Here is a 19,393-nt window from a genome sequence, read left to right as displayed (position 1 = left end):
GCATGTGCCACGCCAGATACATTAGCTATGAGCTCCAGATGCAACATGCAACAATCCACCATCACACACCATCTCCCCTGCCCTGAGAGACTGTTATGACAGATGGAGCCCAAAGTCACGGACTAAAGGAACTCAGTGGAAATTTATGAACATTTTACAGACAATTCACAGTGGTGGTCCATTGACTAAGGGAATGATATCTGTCTGTATATATCAAAAGACAGGAAAAGCGGTCGTGTATTTGAACGTGTGCAGTGTATTGGGACGTGAACATGATGTGGATGGTATAGAATAAAGGGTGGATACTGTCCTGGTTTCATAGAATCATAGAATCACAGAATGGTTTGGGTTGGAAGGGACCTTAAAGATCATCTAGTTCAAAGCGCTCTGCCATGGGCAGGACATCCTCCACTAGACTAGGTTGCCCATACTATTGCATCCTACTATTGCAACACTGGCAGATGAAGTAGGGAGAGAAAACTATACACAGAACCATAGAATCTATAAACTACATAGAATCCTCTGCTAGACCAGGTTGCCCAAAGCCCCATCCAACCTGGCCTTGAACACTTCCAGGGAGGGGGGATACACAACCTCTCTGGGCAACCTGTTCCAGTGCCTCACCACCCTCACAGTAAAGAATTTCTTCCTAACATCTAATCTAAATCGAACCTCTTTTAGCTTAAACCCATTACCCCTTGTCCTGTCACTACATGCCCTTGTAAAAAGTTCCTCTCTGGATTTCCTGTAAGCCCCCTTCAGGTATTGGATGGCTGCTAGAAGGTCTCCCCGGAGCCTTCTCTTCTCCAGGCTGAACAATCCCAACTCTCTCAGCCTGTCCTCATAGGAGAGGTGCTCCAGCCCTCTTATGAACTTTGTGGCCCTCCTCTGGACTCCCTCCAACAGCTCCATGTGTCTCCTGTACTGGGGCCCCCAGAGCTGTATGCAGTACTCCAGGTGGGGGGGTCTCACAAGAGTGGAGTAGAGGGGCAGGATCACCTCCCTCGACCTGTTGGTCACACTTCTTTTGATGCAGCCCAGGACACGGTTGGCTTTCTGGACTGCAAGCATGCATTGTCGGCTCACGTTGAGCTTTTCATCCACCAACACTCCCAAGTCCTTCTCCTCAGGGCTGCTCTCAGTCCATTCTCTGCCCATCCTCTAGCAGTGCTTGGGATTGCCCCAACCCATGTGCAGAACCTTGCACTTGGACACGTTGAATTTCATGTGGTTTGCACGGGCCCACCTCTCCAGACTGTCAAGATCCCTTTGGACAGCCTCCTTCCCCTCCAACGTTTTGACCACTACCAGAGAGCTTGGTGTTGTCGGCAAACTTGCTGAGGGTGCACTCGATCCCACTGTCCATGTCGCCGACAAAGATGTTGAACAGTGCCGGTCCCAGTACCAACCCCTGAGGAATGCCACTCGTCACCTTTCTCCACTTGGACATTGAGCCGTTGACCACAACTCTTTGAGGGCAACCGTCCAGCCAATTCCTTATCCACCAAGTGGTCCATCCATCGAATCCATGTCTCTCCAATTTAGAGACAAGGATGTCATATGGAACAGTGTCAAATGCTTTGCACAAGTCCAGGTAGATGATGTCTGTCGCTCTTCCCTTGTCCACCAACGCTGTAACCCCATTATAGAAGGCCACCGAGTTTGTCAGGCACGATTTGCCCTTAGGGAAGCCGTGTTGGCTGTCACCAATCACCTCCTTGTTTTCCATGTGCCTGAGCATAGTCTCCAGGAGGGTCTGCTCCATGATCTTGCCAGGCACTGAGGTCAGACCGACAGGCCTGTAGTTCCTTGGATCCTCCTTCTGGCCCTTCCTGTGGATGGGCATCACATTGGCTAACCTCCAGTCAACTGGGACCTCCCCAGTTAGCCAGGACTGCTGATAAATGATGGAAAGTGGCTTGGTGAGCACTTCCACCAGCTCCCTCAGTACCCCTGGGTGGATCCCATCCGGCCCCATAGACTTGTGTGTGTCTAAGAGGTGTAGCAGGTCACTAACCATTTCCCCTTGGATTATGGGGGCTTCATTCTGCTCCCTGTCCCTGTCTTCCAGCTCAAGGGGCTGGGTACCCGGAGAACAACTGGTCTTACTGCTAAAGACTGAGGCAAAGGCGGCATTAAGTACCTCAGCCTTTTCCTCATCCTTTGACACTATTTTTCCCCCCACATCCAACAAAGGATGGAGATTCTCCTTAGTCATCCTATTGTTGTTAATGTATTCATAGAAACATTTTTTACTATATTTTACAGCAGTAGCCAGATTAAGTTCTAGCTGGACTTTGGCCCTTCTAATTTTCTACCTGTGTAACCTCACAACATCTTTGTAGTCCTCCTGAGTTGCCTGTCCCTTCTTCCAAAGGCCATAAACTCTCCTTTTTTTCCTGAGCCCCAGTCAAAGCTGCTCTGTTCAGCCAGGCTGGTGTTCTTCCCCACCAGCCCATCTTTTGGCACATGGGGACGGCCTGCTCCTGCACCTTTAGGACTTCCTTCTTGAAGAATGTCCAGCCTTCCTGGACTCCTTTGTCCTTCAGGACTGCCTCCCAAGGGACTCTGTCAACCAGGCTCCTAAGCAGGCCAAAGTCTGCCCTCCAGAAGTCCAAGATGCCAGTTCTGCTCACCCCCCTCCTTATTTCTCCAAGGATCAAAAACTTTATCATTTCATGATCACTATGCCCAAGACAGCCTCCACCCATCACATCACCCACAAGTCCTTCTCTGTTCGCAAACAACAAGTCCAGTGGGGCGCCTTCCCTAGTTGGCTCACTCACCAGCTGTGCCAGGAAGTTATCTTCCACACCCTCCAGGAACCTCCTAGACTGTTTCCTCTCTGCTGTATTGTATTTCCAGCAGACATCTGGTAAATTGTCCCCCACAAGAACAAAGGCTAGCAATTGTGAGACTTCTCCCAGCTGCTTATAGAATATTTCATTTGCCTCTTCATCCTGGTTGGGTGGTCTATAACAGACTCCCACCACGATATCTGCCTTGTTGGTCTTTCCCCTGATTCTTACCCATAAACACTCAACCCTTTCATCACCATCGCCAAGCTCTAAACAATCAAAACACTCCCTAACATACATGGCTATCCCACCACCTCTCCTTCCTTGCCTATCCCTTCTGAAGAGTTTATAGCCATCCATTGCAGCACTCCAGTTGTGTGAGACATCCCACCATGTTTCCATGATGGCAACTATATCATAGCTTTCCCGCTGCACAATGGCTTCCAGGTCCTCCTGTTTGTTACCCATGCTGTGTGCATTGGTGTAGATGCACTTCAGTTGGGCTACTGATCCCACCACCTTTTTGAGGGGAAAAGCCCTAATTCCTACCTGACCTTCCGTGGTTTCTAACCCATCAACAACCCTTGCGTCTTTGCTGTCGCATGGGTCTCCATCTCCTACCTTCACTGAGATGGCAGACCGAAGGACCTCGCTAGCACACCATCCCACAAACATTGGTGTGCCACTCCCAGGCTTATCTCTAGCGAGCCTGCTTTTATCCCCTTCCCCCTTCAAATCTAGTTTAAAGCTCTTTCAATGAGCCCTGCTAACTCCGGTGCAAAAATCCTTTTCCCCCTTTGAAACAGGTATACCCCATCCGTTGCCAGCCGGCCTGGTATCGTGTAGACCGACCCATGATCAAAAAAAATCCCCAAAATCCTGCCAGTGACACCAGGCCTGGAGCCAGGTATTGATAAGCTGGCTCTTCCTGTTTCTCCCCTCATCATTCCCTGCAACTGGAGGGATAGAGGAGAATACTTGTGCCCCTGATCCCTTAACCAGTTGTCCCAAGGCCCTAAAGTCTCTCTCTCAATTGCCCTTGGACTTCTTGTTGCAACTTCATCCCTGCCTACCTGAAAAATCAACAATGGATAATAATTTGAGGGCCCTACCAGAGCTGGAAGCTTTCTCTCACATCTTTAACTCGAGCCCCAGAGAGACAGCAGACTTCGCTAAGAAGTGGTGTGTTGGGTTTGCGTGGCAAGGTTTTGGTAGCGGGTGGGGGCTATAGGGATGGCTCCTGTGAGAAGCTGCTAGAAGCTTCCACTGTGTCTGACAGAGGCAATGCCAGCCGGCTCCAAGATGGGCCCGCCCCTGGCCAAGGCCAAGCCAATCAGCGCCTCTCTGATAACATATTTAAGAAAGAGAAAAAAAAACCAAACAGTTGGGGGAAGTTTTTGCAGCTGGAGAGAGGAGTGAGAAGATGTAAGAAACTCTGCAGACACCAAGGTCAGTGAAGAAGGAGGGGGAGGAGGTGCTCCAGGCGCCGGAGCAGAGATCCCCCTGCAGCCCATGGAGAAGACCATGGTGAAACAGGCTGTCCCCCTGCAGCCCATGGAGGAAGGATGAGGGGGTGTAGAGATTCCACCTGCAGCCTGTGGGGGATCCCATGCTGGAGCAGGTGGAGGCACCTGAAGGAGGCTGTGGCCTCGTGGGAAGCCCAGGCTGGAGCAAGTTCCTGGCCGGACCGGTAGACCCATGGAGAGGGGAGCCCATGCCAGGGCAGGTTTGCTGACAGGACTTGTGACCCTGTGGGGGACCCAGCACTGGAGCAGTCTGTTCCTGAAGGTCTGCACCCCATGGAAGAGACCACGCTGGAGCAGTTCGTGAAGGACTGTAGCCCGTGGGAGAGACTGCATGTTGGAGCAGGGGAACGTTGAGAGGAGTCCTCCCCCTGAGGACAAGCGGCAGAAACAACGTGCGCTGAACTGACCGTAACCCCCATTCCCCGCCCCCCCCCCCCCCCCCCCATGCTGCTGAGGCGGGGAGGAGGTTGAAGCCAGGAGTGAAGTTGAGCCAGGGAAGATGGGAGGGGTGGGGGGAGGTGTTTTAAGAGTTGATGTTATTTTCTCATTGCTCTACTCTGGTTTGTTTAGTAATAAATTAGATGAATCTCCTTTCTAAGTTCAGTCTGTTTTGCTCGTGACGATAATTAGTGAGTGATCTCTCCCTGTCCTTATCTCGACCCAATCCTTTTGTTATACTTTTCCTCCCCATCATGCTGGGGGAGGGGTGAGCGAGCGGCCGCATGGTACCCTGCTGCTGGCTGGGCCTAAACCACGACAACTGGGTCCAGTCTGCGTATTGGGCCTTCTGTTCCCTTCAGAAGGGAGTCTCCTATGACAATGACCTGTCTTATTTTCTTTATGGAAGCAGTTTTGATGCAGCGCGTAGGCCAACTTAACCTCGGCAACACCTCCAAGCTAGATGAACCATCATCCTCCTTATTGTTCAGGTCCACTTGCAGAGCCTCATACCTGTTATGCAAGGGCATCTGGGAAGGCGGGGTAGTCACAGGGCAGATGCGTCTGCTGCACCAGGCAGGAACTTGTCGCCATTGCCCCGTCTCCCTTAAGCCATTGTGTTCAGCCAGGTCAAGAGAGGATAGGGAATCCTCCATGTCATGCACCCTGCCTGCCTGTTGGGCCTGTCCCAGGGAAGGCAGGGTGTGATTCCAGTAGTCTATCTCTCTCTCACACCCCCAAGTAGAGGAAAGGGTACTTTTTTCATTAATTGAGACCAAAACATAACATTGCTACTCCACTGGAGACTCCTATGGGACAGGTGTGGTCAGAAAAAGATTGCTCGCACTGTCTGAAAGGAGGGCATCTGAGTGAACAGTGCTTTAAGACAGTTAACATTCACTGTTCTGTAACAAGTTTTTGTACACTGTACTTATTTTGGCTGGGATAGAGTTAATTTTCTTCATAGTAGCTAGTATGGGGCTATGTGTTGCATTTGTCCTGAAAACTGTTGATAATACAGGGATGTTTTTGTTCTTGCTAAGCAGTGCTTACACAGAGTCAAGGCCTTTGCTTCTCACCCCATCCCACCAGTGAGATAGGGTCAGTGTGCACAAGAAGCTGGGAGGGGACACAGACAGGACAGCTGACTCCACCTGACCAAAGGGATATTCCATAACATATGACATCATGCTCAGCATATAAGGGGTTGTGGGGAGGGGGGAGCGGGGACATGTGGACTGATGACATTTGTCTTCCCAAGTAACCATTATGCATGATGGAGCCCTGGTTTCCTGGAGATGGCTGAACACCTGCCTGCTGATGGGAAGTAGTGAATGAATTCCTTGCTTTGCTTGGACACGTGGCTTTTGCTTTACCTATTAAACTGTCTTTATCTCAACCTACGAGTTTTCTCACTTTTATTCTCCTGATTCTCTCCCCCATCCTGTTGGGAGGGAGTGAGTGAGCAGCTGTGTGGTGCTTAGTTGCCAGCTGGGGTTAAACCACAACACCCAGGTATATACTGAGCATGACATTATATGGCAGGGAATATCCCCTTTGGCCAGTCTGGCTCGGCTGTCCTGGCTATGCTCTCCCAGCTTCTTGTGCACCTGATGGGATGCTGACAAGTCCTTGACTTAGTGTAGAAACTACAACTACCTAAATAACTGATAGAAAGGAAGGAAAAAACGTTGCAAGAGTAACTACTGGAAAATTAATGAGCCACAAGCCAAAGTTGGTGTCAAACACAATAATGCTTGACTGTGATGAATAACTAAGTTAGCATCAAGCACTTTTGTACCTAAAATAAATGCTGGGACTAGATTGACTCCATGGGGTTTTTTTAACTTTTTTTTTTTTTTAGACTCTCAAATATTTATGTCAAAGATGGTCTGGATGATGTTTTTCTTATCTAGTAACACAGTGAGACAGAAAACTTGGGGAGATTTTTACAGTTGCACTGATGCAGAACACAGACTGTTAAGACAATCAATGTGACTCTCATGAGGAAAACAGAATAGTTTTTTCTGCATCCAAGCCACACGAAGCTGATGTTAAGTACCTTCAGAAAGAGTGCATGAAAGTAGCTGGCTAGCAGCCAGCCCAGTGCAGGGTTCATTATCAGGAAAAAAAAAAAATGAGGAAAGAAAGACTACAAAATAACTTGTGAACAAACTTTAAAACTTTAAAAAAAAAACAAAAAAAAAACCAAACCCCAAGAGCAGATGGAGGCAACCCGCATAAAAGATGGATTTATGCAGCCATGGGACATGCTGGACTTATGCAAAGCATTTGACACTGTCCCGCATGACATCCTTGTCTCTAAATTGGAGAGACATGGATTCGATGGATGGACCACTCAGTGGATAAGGAATTGGCTGGATGGTCGCACTCAAAGAGCTGTGGTTAACAGCTCAATGTCCAAGTGGAGAACGGTGACGAGTGGCGTTCCTCAAGGGTCAGTACTGGAACTGGCGTTGTTTAACATCTTTGTTGGCAACATGGACAGCAGTGACATGGACAGCGGGACTGAGTGCACCCTCAGCAAGTTTACCAACAACACCAAGCTGTGAGGTGTGGTCGACACACTGGAGGGAAGGGATGCCATCCAGAGGGATCTTGACAGGCTTGAGAGGTGGGCCCGTGCGAACCACATGAAGTTCAAGAAGGCCAAGTGCAAGGTCCTGCACATGGGTCAGGGCAATCCCAAGCACGACTATAGGCTGGGCAGAGAATGGATTGAGAGCAGCCCTGAGGAGAAGGACTTGGGGAAAAAACTGATCAGAGGGCTGGAGCACCTCTCCCATGAGGACAGGCTGAGAGAGTTGGGATTGTTCAGCCTGGAGAAGAGAAGGCTCTGGGGAGACCTAATTGCAGCCATCCAGTACCTGAAGGGGGCCTACAGGAAAGCTGGTGAGGGACTGTTTATCAGGGAGTGTAGTGACAGGACAAGGGGTAATGGGTTTAAGCTAAAAGAGGGTCGATTTAGATTAGATGTTAGGAAGAAATTCTTCACTGTGAGGGTGGTGAGGCACTGGAACAGGTTGCCTAAAGAGGTTGTGGAGGCCCTGGAAGTGTTTAAGGCCAGGTTGGATGAGGCTTTGGGCAACCTGGTCTAGTGGAGGGTGTCCCTGTCCATGGCAAGGGAGTTGGAACTAGATGATCTTTGAGGTCCCTTCCAACCCAAACCATTCTATGATTCTATGAAACATGTCAGCACAACAACTTCCCTGTAAGTGCGCAGTTCAATTTTTCATTACTTTTTATATACACTGTTTACATCAAGTGTACTTAAAAAATGCAATGGGAATACTTTTATCATGTTATGTGTACCAAAATCAAGTAAACTATTGCTGGTGTTTAAGGGCTTGTATTATACACACATTCATATGCAAATCTCTTGTTGAGCAAGATGATAAAGAAGGGAAATTATTTGTAAAGTAATGAGTTACAAGAAAGTTTCTGCATGTATTGCTTGCTTTGTCACTGAAATTTTAATTAACAGAGTTTGGTTTTATAATTGTGAAATTTCCTGCTGTGGTGGGTTGACTCTGGCTGGGGGCCAGGTGCCCACCAGAGCCACTCTATCACTCCTTTGTTCACTAAACAGGGCAGAAAAGGTATAATAAAAAACTTGTGGGTCGAGATAAGGACAGGGAGAGATCACTCACCAATTATCATCATGAGCAAAACAAACTGAACTTAGAGAGGGAATTCATCTAATTTATTACTAAGCAAAACAGACTAGAGGAATGAGAAACAAAACCAAATCTTAAAACACATCCCCCCACCCCTCCCATCTTCCCCGGCTCAACTTCACTCCCGGCTTCAAACCTCTGCCCCCAGAGCGGCACAGGGGGACGGGGAATGGGGGTTACGGTCAGTTCATGATGTGGTGTTTCTGCCGCTTCTTCATCCTCAGGGGGAGGACTCCTCTCATCTTTCCCCTGCTCCAGCACGGGGTCCCTCTCACGGGAGACAGTCCTTCATGAACTTCTCCAACGTGACTCTCTCCCACGGGGTGCAGACCTTCAGGAACAGACTGCTCGAGCATGGGTCCCCCACGGGGTCACAAGTCCTGTCAGCAAACCTGCTCTGGCGTGGGCTCCTCTCTCCACGGGTCCTGCCAGGAGCTTGCTCCAGCGCGGGCTTCCCACGGGGTCACAGCCTCCTTCAGGTGCCTCCACCTGCTCCAGCATGGGATCCTCCACAGGCTGCAGGTGGAATCTCTGCTCCCCATCATCCTCCCTCCATGGGCTGCAGGGGGACAGCCTGCTTCACCATGGTCTTCACCACGGGCTGCAGGGGGATCTCTGCTCCGGCACCTGGAGCACCTCCTCCCCCTCCTTCTGCACTGACCTTGGTGGCTGCAGAGTTTCTTACATCTTCTCCCTCCTCTCTCTGGCTGCAAAAGCGCTCTCTAACTGTTTTTCTCTTTCTTAAATATGTTATCACAGAGGCACTGATTGGCTTGGCCTTGGCCAGGGGCGGGTCCATCCTGGAGCCGGCTGGCATTGGCTCTATCAGACACAGGGGAAGCTTCTAGCAGCTTCTCACAGGAGCCATCCCTATAGCCCCCCCCCCGCTACCCAAACCTTGCCAGGCAAACCCAACACACCTGCAATATAAATGTCAGTAGTATAAATAATTATTTATCTTTCTTTTCTATGTTTTGTTCTTGTAAGACTTATTTTAAAAAAAATGTGCTGTGGTTCATGACTGTTTGGTCATTTCTGAGAACAGATATGTAGGTGAGATTATTCTTTTATACAAGAAAATTAGAAAATATGTATAATATTTTACTAGTGAAACAGTTATAGAGCTGCAGTCTGTTTATTAATACATTACTTGAGAAAATTATGAACACTGACTGTTTTCCTCCCCTAAATTATATCAAATATGAAGACCAGCCTTTTCTCGGAAGTCAGAATTTTAAGGATGTGACAGTGTAAATAGTAAACTCAATTAGGAGTATGTTTTGGAAGGCATTTATACAGAATATTAATGAGTTACTTGCAGAGTACTAGACATATAGATATTTAATACTCTTTTTTTACTGGTTTTGTCTTCCAATGGCCACAACCACCCACCATCATAGATCATGGAACTTCTCTTTTTATTCACTTAGAAATATTAATTGCTTTATGAACTCATGAAAATAGCTATCTAGCTTTTCTTTACAAATTGGGCATTTTGTATTTATTTTTTCTTCTTTAAAAAGTACAATACCTAATAAGGGATGAGGAAAACTCAAAAGGAGCCAGTTACCATTAGAATTATTTAATGCATTTTGAGTGCTAATCTGTCCAAAAATCTGTTTGGAAAGTGCATGTGCATCTTTTGGTATCTCTGGATTCCACTCAGTTTAGGAAGATAATTGCATATAATTTTAACCAAACACATTTTATATGGTTTGACTTACAAAAAATGATAAGAATTGAATTAATATAGTAGAACTACAAGATTAATTACTACTGAGCAGCTTTAACTGACATTTTAATTCAATATTAAGCAAATATGATTTATTTTGTATTTGTGATCACCTCAGTATGTATACAGTGGAAACATGATCACCTCTAAAGCTTTATTATCTACTCACATCTAAGGGTGTAAAATAGCATGTTTGCTCACCAAGCCACATTGAATCATTTATCAGCAGTCCTGGGTAACCGGGGAGGTCCCAGTTGACTGGAGGTTAGCCAATGTGACATCCATCCACAAGAAGGGCCGGAAGGAGGATCTGGGGAAATACAGGCCTGTCAGTCTGACCTCAGTGCTGGGGAAGGTTATGGAGCAGATCATCTTGAGTGCCATCACATGCCACATACAGGACAACCAGGTGATCAGGTCCAGTCAGCATGGGTTTATGAAAGGCATGTCCTGCTTGACTAACCTGATCTCCTTCTATGACAAGGTGACCCACTTAGTGGATGAGGGAAAGGCTGTGGATGTTGTCTACCTAGACTTTAGTAAAGCCTTTGACACTGTTTCCCACAGCATTCTCTTGGAGAAATTGGCTGCTCATGACTTGAATGGGCATACGCTTTGCTGGGTAAAAAACTGGCTGGATGGTCGGGCGGAAAGAGCTGTGGTGAATGGAGATAAATCCAGTTGGTGGCCAGTCACCAGTGGTGTTCTCCAGGGCTCAGTATTGGGGCCAGTTCTCTTTAATATCTTTATCGATGTTCTGGACGAGGGGATTGAGTGCACCCTCAGTAAGTTTGCAGACGACACCAAGTTGGGTGGGAGTGTTGATCTGCTTGAGGGTAGGAAGGCTCTGCAGAGGGATCTGGGCAGGCTGGATCAATGGGCTGAGGCCAACTGTATGAGGTTCAACAAGGCTAAGTGCCGGGTCCTGCACTTGGGTCACAACAACCCCATGCAACGCTACAGGCTTGGGGAAGAGTGCCTGGAAAGCTGCCTGGCAGAAAAGGACCTGAGGGATTGGTCGATAGCTGGCTGAATATGAGCCAGCAGTGTGCCCAGGTGGCCAAGAAGGCCAATAGCCTTCTGGCTTGTATCAGGAATAGTGTGGCCAGCAGGACTAAGGAAGTGATCATCCCCCTGTACTCGTCACTGGTGAGGCTGCACCTCAGATACTGTGTTCAGTTTTGGGCCCCTCAGTACAAGAAGGACATTGAGGTGCTGGAGCATGTCCAGAGAAGGGCAACGAAGCTGGTGAAGGATCTAGAGAACAAGTCTTATGGAGGAGTGGCTGAGGGAACTGAGGTTGTTTAGTCTGGAGAAAAGGAGGCTGAGGGGAGACCTTATTGCTCTGTACAACTACCTGAAAGGAGGTTGCATAGAGGTGGGTGTCGGTCTCTTCTCCCGAGTAAGAAGTGATAAGACAAGAGGAAATAGCCTCCCAAGTTGCGTCAGGGGAGGTTTAGATTGGATATTAGGAAAAATTTCTTCACTGAAAGAGTTGTCAAGCATTGGAATAGGCTACCTAGGGAAGTGGTTGAGTCACCATCCCTGGAGGTACTTGTAGATGTGGTGGTTTAGTGGTGGATTTGGTAGTGTTAGGTTAACGACTGGTCTCGATGATCTTAACGGTCTTTTCCAACCTAAATGATTCTATGCTTCTATGTTACTTATGGCAGTTTTTAAAGGACAAGAACAGAAAAGATTCAGGATGCTAGAAAGGAGAGGAGAATTAGAATATTTGAACTGGATACCAGAAATATTTTCCAAATTATGAAACATAAGGAAATGATTATTCCAGATACCACTTTTTGGTACTCTCAGTTTAAGTACATGTCTTGTAGAAATGAGGAAGCAGATAAACTAGGTAACCTAGTAGATTTTTTTCCATTTTCTTCCTCCAGTTTTAAAAATTGTTTGCTACAAATTTTGAACTAGCTTTTCCAAAAATCATTTGTCATGTCATTCTTCACAATGAAATTTCAGCCAGGACTGTTATGATGAGAATATTAATTCCACAAAAAATTTTAAAGGGAACTGTGAATATAGCCACAATGCTGGTTTTAATTAGGTTTGTTTGCATTGTCTGTGGGTTTCATGTTACTATTTGGTTCTTCCTATTGACAATCTGTACTTTTAACTATTTTTCCCAGATGATTTTCTTGCACTTTTCAAGACAGAATTCATTTCCGTCCATATTTTAATTTTTATAAGTATTTTAATGCATTTCTATTTTCTTACTGAATATAATTATTTAGTGTCTGCAGATTTTATTAATGGGCTGTTTCTTGTCTGATTAATAATTTAGCCAAGTCAGTTCACTCATGTCTAATAGCTAGTGAAAAAACACAAAATGATGAGCAATACTAACAAATTCAAAACATGGATGATCACTGAAAGGTAATATTTGTGGTATTAAAAGCATGGCAGACTGTGTAAAAACCAAAAGAGCAAAATCAAATATTTCTGAAGTCATCTGGCCACATGGAACAAGCTTATCTCGTGTGTGTTGCATCACTATAACTCCAGCTCAGTCATAATGTAAAATGAAACACTTCTTACATTAATAGTATGTAGTCTGAGCATAAATGTAATTCAGTTTGTGGAAGTGCAATGCATCTGTATTAATAGACACACAATGATTTTATTTATTCTGTAAATAATAAATAATTCTGCTAGCAGATGGTGTCCAACAAAGACCGCTGTTGTTTCAGCATGAGATGCTTCAAATGTTCTGGGCATTTAGCCCTGACATAACCATTTTCCTATACTGTGTGACCAGGCAACAATAAAATGAATGAAAATAGAGGTCTCAGTCCATATAAAAATATTTTTAACAGCTTAATATATCTAATAAATCAGTGGCAATGATTAAACCAAGTTAAATTAGCAAAACTGATAAGATCCTCTTGGAAGCTATGCTCAGGCACGTGAAAAATAAGGAGGTGACTGGAGACAGCCAACATGGCTTTACTAAGGGCAAATCGTGCCTGACAAACTTGGTGGAATTCTATGATGGGGATACAGCATTGCTGGATAAGGGAAGAGTGACCTTGACAGGCTTGAGAGGTGAGCCAATGCGAACCACATGAAGTTCAACAAGGCCAAGTGCAAGGTCCTGCATGTGGGTTGGGGCAATCCCAAACACAACTATAGGCTGGGCAGAGAATGGATTGAGAGCAGCCCTGAGGAGAAGGACTTGGGGGTATTGATTGATGAGAAGCTCAACATGAGCTGGCAATGCGTGCTTGCAGCCCAGAAAGCCAACCGTGCCCTGGGCTGCATCAAAAGAGGCGTGACCAGCAGGTCGAGGGAGGTGATTCTGCCCCTCTACTCCACTCTTGTGAGACCCCACCTGGAGTACTGCATCCAGCTCTGGGGGCCCCAGTACAGGAGAGACATGGAGCTGTTGGAGCAAGTCCAGGGGAGGGCCACAAAGCTGATCAGAGGGCTGGAGCACCTCTCCTATGAGGACAGGCTGAGAGAGTTGGGATGGTTCAGCCTGGAGAAAAGAAGGCTCTGGGGAGACCTTATGGCAGCCTTCCAATACCTGAAGGGGGCCTACAGGAAAGATGGGGAGGGACTGTTTATCAGGGAGTGTAGTGACAGGACAGGGGGTAATGAGTTCAAGCTGAAGGAGGGTCGATTTAGATTAGATGTTAGGAAGAAATTATTTACTGTGAGGGTGGTGAGGCACTGGAACAGGTTACCCAGAGAGGTTGTGGAGGCCCCCTCCCTGGAAGTGTTTAAGGCCAGGTTGGATGGGGCTTTGGGCAACCTGGTCTAGTAGAGGGTGTCCCTGCCCGCAGCAGAAGGGGTTGGAACTAGATGATCTTTGAGGTCCCTTGCAACCCAAACCATTCTATGATTCTATGATCATTCTTTTTACATTTTCACGTCTCCAAACAGTTATTTGGCATTCTACTTTCTATGGAAAAATGAGTTTGGAAAGTTAAGGTACTTGCTGGTACTGTTTAAATGCCCACAGATAACATAACTCAAGCTGCCTGGTGCCCAAAAATGAGTGTTAGGGCAATCAACAGGAATAATAAAAATTTGTTTTCTACAAGTTAAACGACTGACACATCTCAATTTAGTCTTATCTGTTTTCTTTGTCTGTATTTATCTCTTTAGAATGTGAACTCTGTATCCTTCCATTTACTATCTGACAACTTTTTTAAGAATGAGATGAATTACATTTTTTTTTAGGAAAATGCATGGATATTACAGATATAAAATATGTTTAGCATAAAATTTTGATACAGATAGCTTGAATGAGGAGTGACTATTGATTTATTTTACAACCATCAAAGTATTTTTAGTTTTAAAATGTAAAAATCAGATGAACTCTAACAACTGCTGTGAGAATTTGAGTTTTGGTAACTTAAAAGCCATGAGAAAGAGTTTTACATAAAATTTCAACTAGCATTCCTAATTTGAGAATATTTATTGATAATCATTAGTAGATCAGTGAAAATAAGAATAGGATTTTACTGACTAATCAACAAATGAAAACCAGATCTGAAATGCTAATGGTGGTAAAAGAGAAGTAACTTATAGTTCTGTTAGTAGCTATGAATTTTTAAGTAAAAAACCTAAATTACTGTACATGTATTATTTTTTATTTTATTATGCATGCACTTTATGATAGAAAGGAGAAATACTATTAAAATTCTTTCATTTTTTCTGTTGTTGTTGGTTTATTTTTAGATAAAGGAAAAGTACTGTTGAAGACTATGGGATCAATTCTCTGTGTTTCAGTGACCTTTGTTATTCTAGCAGTGAATAACAGGTGTAATGTACAAACTAAAAGAGAAGATGCACCCTAGTAGAAAGATTATTGGCAGACTTTTTAATTTTATATTGTTCCAGTAAGACTACTTCTTGCTATGATATCTTGATATTTTTCTTCATTGTATTATTTTACTTCATTGATCTTGATTGGCAATAAATGTTCTCTTCCAGTAATTTTAGTAAGAAAATGAATTTTTTTTAAAAGGGTATCCTCCAGATGTTATCATTATTTCAACTGTTTGACTTGTTAAGCTCTGAGTTTTGGTTTAGTGGGTAGACTTCAATATTTTTAGCTAATAAAACAGTTTAAATTCAAACCAACTGAGAGATAATATATAGTTTAATGCTAAGAATCCCAGCTTTTTGGACAAATAGACTTCTATCAACTCTGAGAATTTTATCACAAAACAAGGTTCATCCTTAAAATTACATATTTAATTAGAAACATTGTTAAAAGCATTGTTTATGATGATGAGATGTTCCACAGGTGGGATCCACTAGTCCAGTCACCAGCATTTGTCTTGTAACACAAATGAGCACTGTCTTCAGCAAACCATAGAAATATTTCATTAGTGTTACAGCTGAACTGCTTTTCTTGTCCGTCTAATGGAACTCATCTGTACCAAGAATAATTTTCATTACTTTATAGTGTAAAACATGTAAAAATGTTGATAGTGTATGAGGAGTTTTGGTATATTATGCAGTAAATTCTTTCATAGAATCATAGAATCATAGAATGGTTAGGGTTGGAAGGGACCTCAAAGATCATCTAGTTCCAACTCCCTTGCCATGGACAGGGACACCCTCCACTAGACCAGGTTGCCCAAAGCCTCATCCAAGCTGGCCTTAAACACTTCCAGAGATGGGGCCTCCACAACCTCTTTGGGCAACCTGTTCCAGTGCCTCACCACCCTCACAGTAAAGAATTTCTTTCTAACATCTAATCTAAATCGACCCTCCTTCAGCTTAAACCCATTACCCCTTGTCCTATCACTAGACTCCCTGATAAACAGTTGACGTGGTTTAGCCCCAGCCGGCAGCTAAGTGCCACGGGCAGCTCGCTCACCCCTCCCCCGGCGGGATGGGGAGGAGAAGGGAAAAACAACGGCAAAGCCTCGGGGGTTGGGATAAGGGCAGTTTACTGGGACAGCAAGGGAGAGGGAAAACAATCAACAACACTGCTGATAACAGATAGTAACAATGGGTGATAACAGAGAACGATTTACCAATCCGAGGACCAACCAACCAGACACTCAGCCCATCCGGAGCCATGCCGAGCCCGCCCCTGCCCGACTAGCCCCCTTTTATGGTGAGCATGACGTCACATGGTATGGAATAGCCCCCGGCCAGCTTGGCTCACCTGTCCTGGCTCCTTGTGAAATTAACTCTATCCTTGCTAGAACCAGGACAACAGTCCCTCACCATCTTTCCTGTAGGCCCCCTTCAGGTACTGGAAGGCTGCAATAAGGTCTCCCCGGAGCCTTCTTTTCTCCAGGCTGAACAATCCCAACTCTCTCAGCCTGTCCTCATGGGAGAGGTGCTCCAGCCCTCTGATCATCTTTGTGGCCCTCCTCTGGAATTTAAGCAATAGTAAAGCAGTTCCATTATTCAGAAGATGTTTTTAAAATCAATTACTTTACTTAAATATGGTAAAAATATTGTTTACATAATAAAATGTTTATATTTGACAAATAAGTGCCCTCTAACAGCACTGATCAAATTAATGTCATGGTGGCATTGTTACAAGACCTGTTCTTGTGATACTAAATGTAAAAATGATATCTATGCCAGCTTAAATATAACATTTAGGCAACTGTTTTATAATAAATTAGACTGGTAAAGACAAAAATTTAATTGACTGAAACCTAAAAAGAGGAAAATACTAAGTGCAGAATACTTGGAATGGAAGCACAGTCCATGGATATCGACTTACAACTCTCTTGCAAATGCTCAAACATAAGATTAAGTAATTGTTTGGAAGTGTTTGTAGATTTTAAACTTTTAGTCTCGAGATTTTTAAGTCTATATAATACGATTAATATTCTTACAATTTTTTTTATAATTTAATATATTTTTCAGATTGTTTTGGTTTAAACCCAGCTAGCAACTAAGCACCACACAGCTGCTCACTCACTCCCCCCCGGCAGGTTGGGGGAGGCAATTGGAAGAGTAAAAGTGAGAAAACTCATGGGTTGAGATAAAGACAGTTTAATAGGGAAAGCAAAAGCACACAAGCAAAGCAAAGCAAAGCAAAGCATGGAATTCATTCACTACTCCCCATCGGCAGGCAGGTGTTCAGTCTTCTCCAGCAAAGCAGGGCTCCATCATGCATAATGGTTACTTGGGAAGACAAATGTCATCAGTCCACATGTCCCCGCTCCCCCCTCCCCACAACCCCTTATATGCTGAGCATGATGTCATATGGTATGCAATATCCCTTTGGTCAGTTGGGGTCAGCTGTCCCAGCTGTGTCCCCTCCCAACTTCTTGTGCACCCCTAGCCTACTCGCTTGTGGGGTGGTGTGAGAAGCAGAAAAGGCCTTGACTCTGTGTAAGCACTGCTCAGCAGTAACTAAAACATCTCTATATTATCAATCAATCAACACTGTTTTCAGGACAAATGCAAAACATAGCCCCATACTAGCTACAATGAAGAAAATTAACTGTATTTCAGCTGAAACGAGGACACAGATACAGGTATAATAAATTATACTGTACTTTGAATAACACAGTGGAATTATTTAGATGTGTATTGGCTTTGCATGGCAAGGGTTTGGTAGTGGGGCTGGGTCTACAGAGGTGGCTTCTGCAAGAAGTTGTTAGAAGCTTCCCTTAGGTCTGATAGAGCCAATACCAGCCAGCTCCAAGACAGACCCGCCACTGGCCAAGGCCAAGCCAGTCAGCAATGGTGGTAGCACCTCTGTGATAACATGTTTAATAATGAAAAAAAACCCAAAAAACTAGTGGCAGTTTTTGCAACCAGAGAGATGAGTGAGAAGATGTGAGAAACAACTTTGAAAACAACAATGTCAATGAAGAAGGAAGGGGAGGAGCTGCTACAGGTGCCAGAGCAGAGATTCCCCTGCAGTCTGTGACGACCATGGTGAGGCAGGTTGTCCCCCTGCAGCCCATGGAAGATGATGGTGGAGCAGACGTCCACCCTGCAGACCATGGAAGACCCCACACCAGAGCAGGTGGAGGCACCTGAAGGAGGCTGTGACCCTGTGGGAAGCCCTCGCTGGAGCAAGCTCCTGGCAGGACCTGTGGACCCATGGAGAGAGAATTCCACGTGGGAGCAGGTTTGCTGACAGGACTTGTGACCCCGTGGGGGACCCCACGCTGGAGCAGTTTGCTCCTGAAGGTCTGCACCCCATGGGAGAGACCCATGCTGGAGCAGTTTGTGAAGGACTGTAGCCCGTGGGAAGGGCTCACGTTGGAGAAGTTCGTGAAGGACTGTCTCCTGTGAGAGGGACCCCACAGTGGAGCAGGGGAAGAGTGTGAGGAGTCCTCCCCCTTAGGAGGAAGGAGTAGCAGAGACAGCTTATGATGAACTGACCACAACCCCCATTCCCTGTCCCTCTGTGCCGCTGGAGGGAAGGAGACAGACAAATCAGGAGTGAAGTTAAGCCTGGGAAGAAGGGAGGGGTGGGGGAAGGTGTTTTAAGATTTGATTTTATTTCTCATTACTCTACTCTGTTTTGTTTGGTAATAAATTAGATGAATTTTTCTAAGTTCAGTCTGTTTTGCCCATGACGATAATTGGTGAGTGATCTCTCCCTGTCCTTATCTTGACCCACGAGCCTTTCATTATATTTTCTCTCCCCTGTCCATTTGAGAAGGGGGAGTGATAGAGCGACTTTGGTGGGCACCTAGTGTCCAGCCAGGGTCGACCCACCACAAGATGTAAAGCAAAGTACGAAGTGTCTGCAGGATTGGAGACTCTACTTATAATGGAAATAATTAACTTGGTTAATTATGCCAATCTGTTATTTCTGTTATTGCTACTAGAATAAAAAATAATGTTAAGCATCATAAAATAGATTTGATAGAAATAATATTCAGTATCAGTCAATTACCTGCTTTGCTTTTTAAATCAAAATAAATGTTTTTAATTACATCAGAGGGTGAGATGATCATCTGAAGCCAACTTTTATTATATCAGATGATTCAGGTCAAGTTTAAGTTCTACTGTAAAAATAAAGCATATTTTTATTTGATTGAAATTTCTTTGATACTTTCTTTAGCTCAATTTAAAAAACCTTTTTATTCAATTTAAAGAGATTTCAAAATGATTTTCTGGCTCACATACAGTCCATGCTTAATTGTAGTATATATGTGGGATAATAATGTAAGAGGGATTTTGAAGCTGTTCTTTCTTCAAGTGAGAAGGGAATGGGTAAAGGAAGAGATTAGA

The 19,393-nt window shown here is 45.0% G+C and overlaps 1 long non-coding RNA gene across 1 annotated transcript in view; it reads right to left on the bottom strand.

Annotated features, from left to right (window-relative positions):
• LOC142599252 (uncharacterized) overlaps positions 1 to 19,393 on the bottom strand; it is a 404,930-nt gene that overhangs the window by 336,654 nt on the left and 48,883 nt on the right. The window contains exon 2 of the long non-coding RNA XR_012832881.1: positions 18,269 to 18,367. This is a non-coding gene — a long non-coding RNA (uncharacterized LOC142599252). The remainder of the gene's footprint in view (positions 1 to 18,268; positions 18,368 to 19,393) is intronic.

The sequence above is a fragment of the Balearica regulorum genome, chromosome W (assembly GCF_011004875.1).
Source record: "Balearica regulorum gibbericeps isolate bBalReg1 chromosome W, bBalReg1.pri, whole genome shotgun sequence".
NCBI classification, from domain to species: Eukaryota; Metazoa; Chordata; class Aves; order Gruiformes; family Gruidae; genus Balearica; species Balearica regulorum.
Note: the sequence above shows the minus strand (reverse complement) of the source record. Positions and strands in the feature narration are given on the sequence as shown.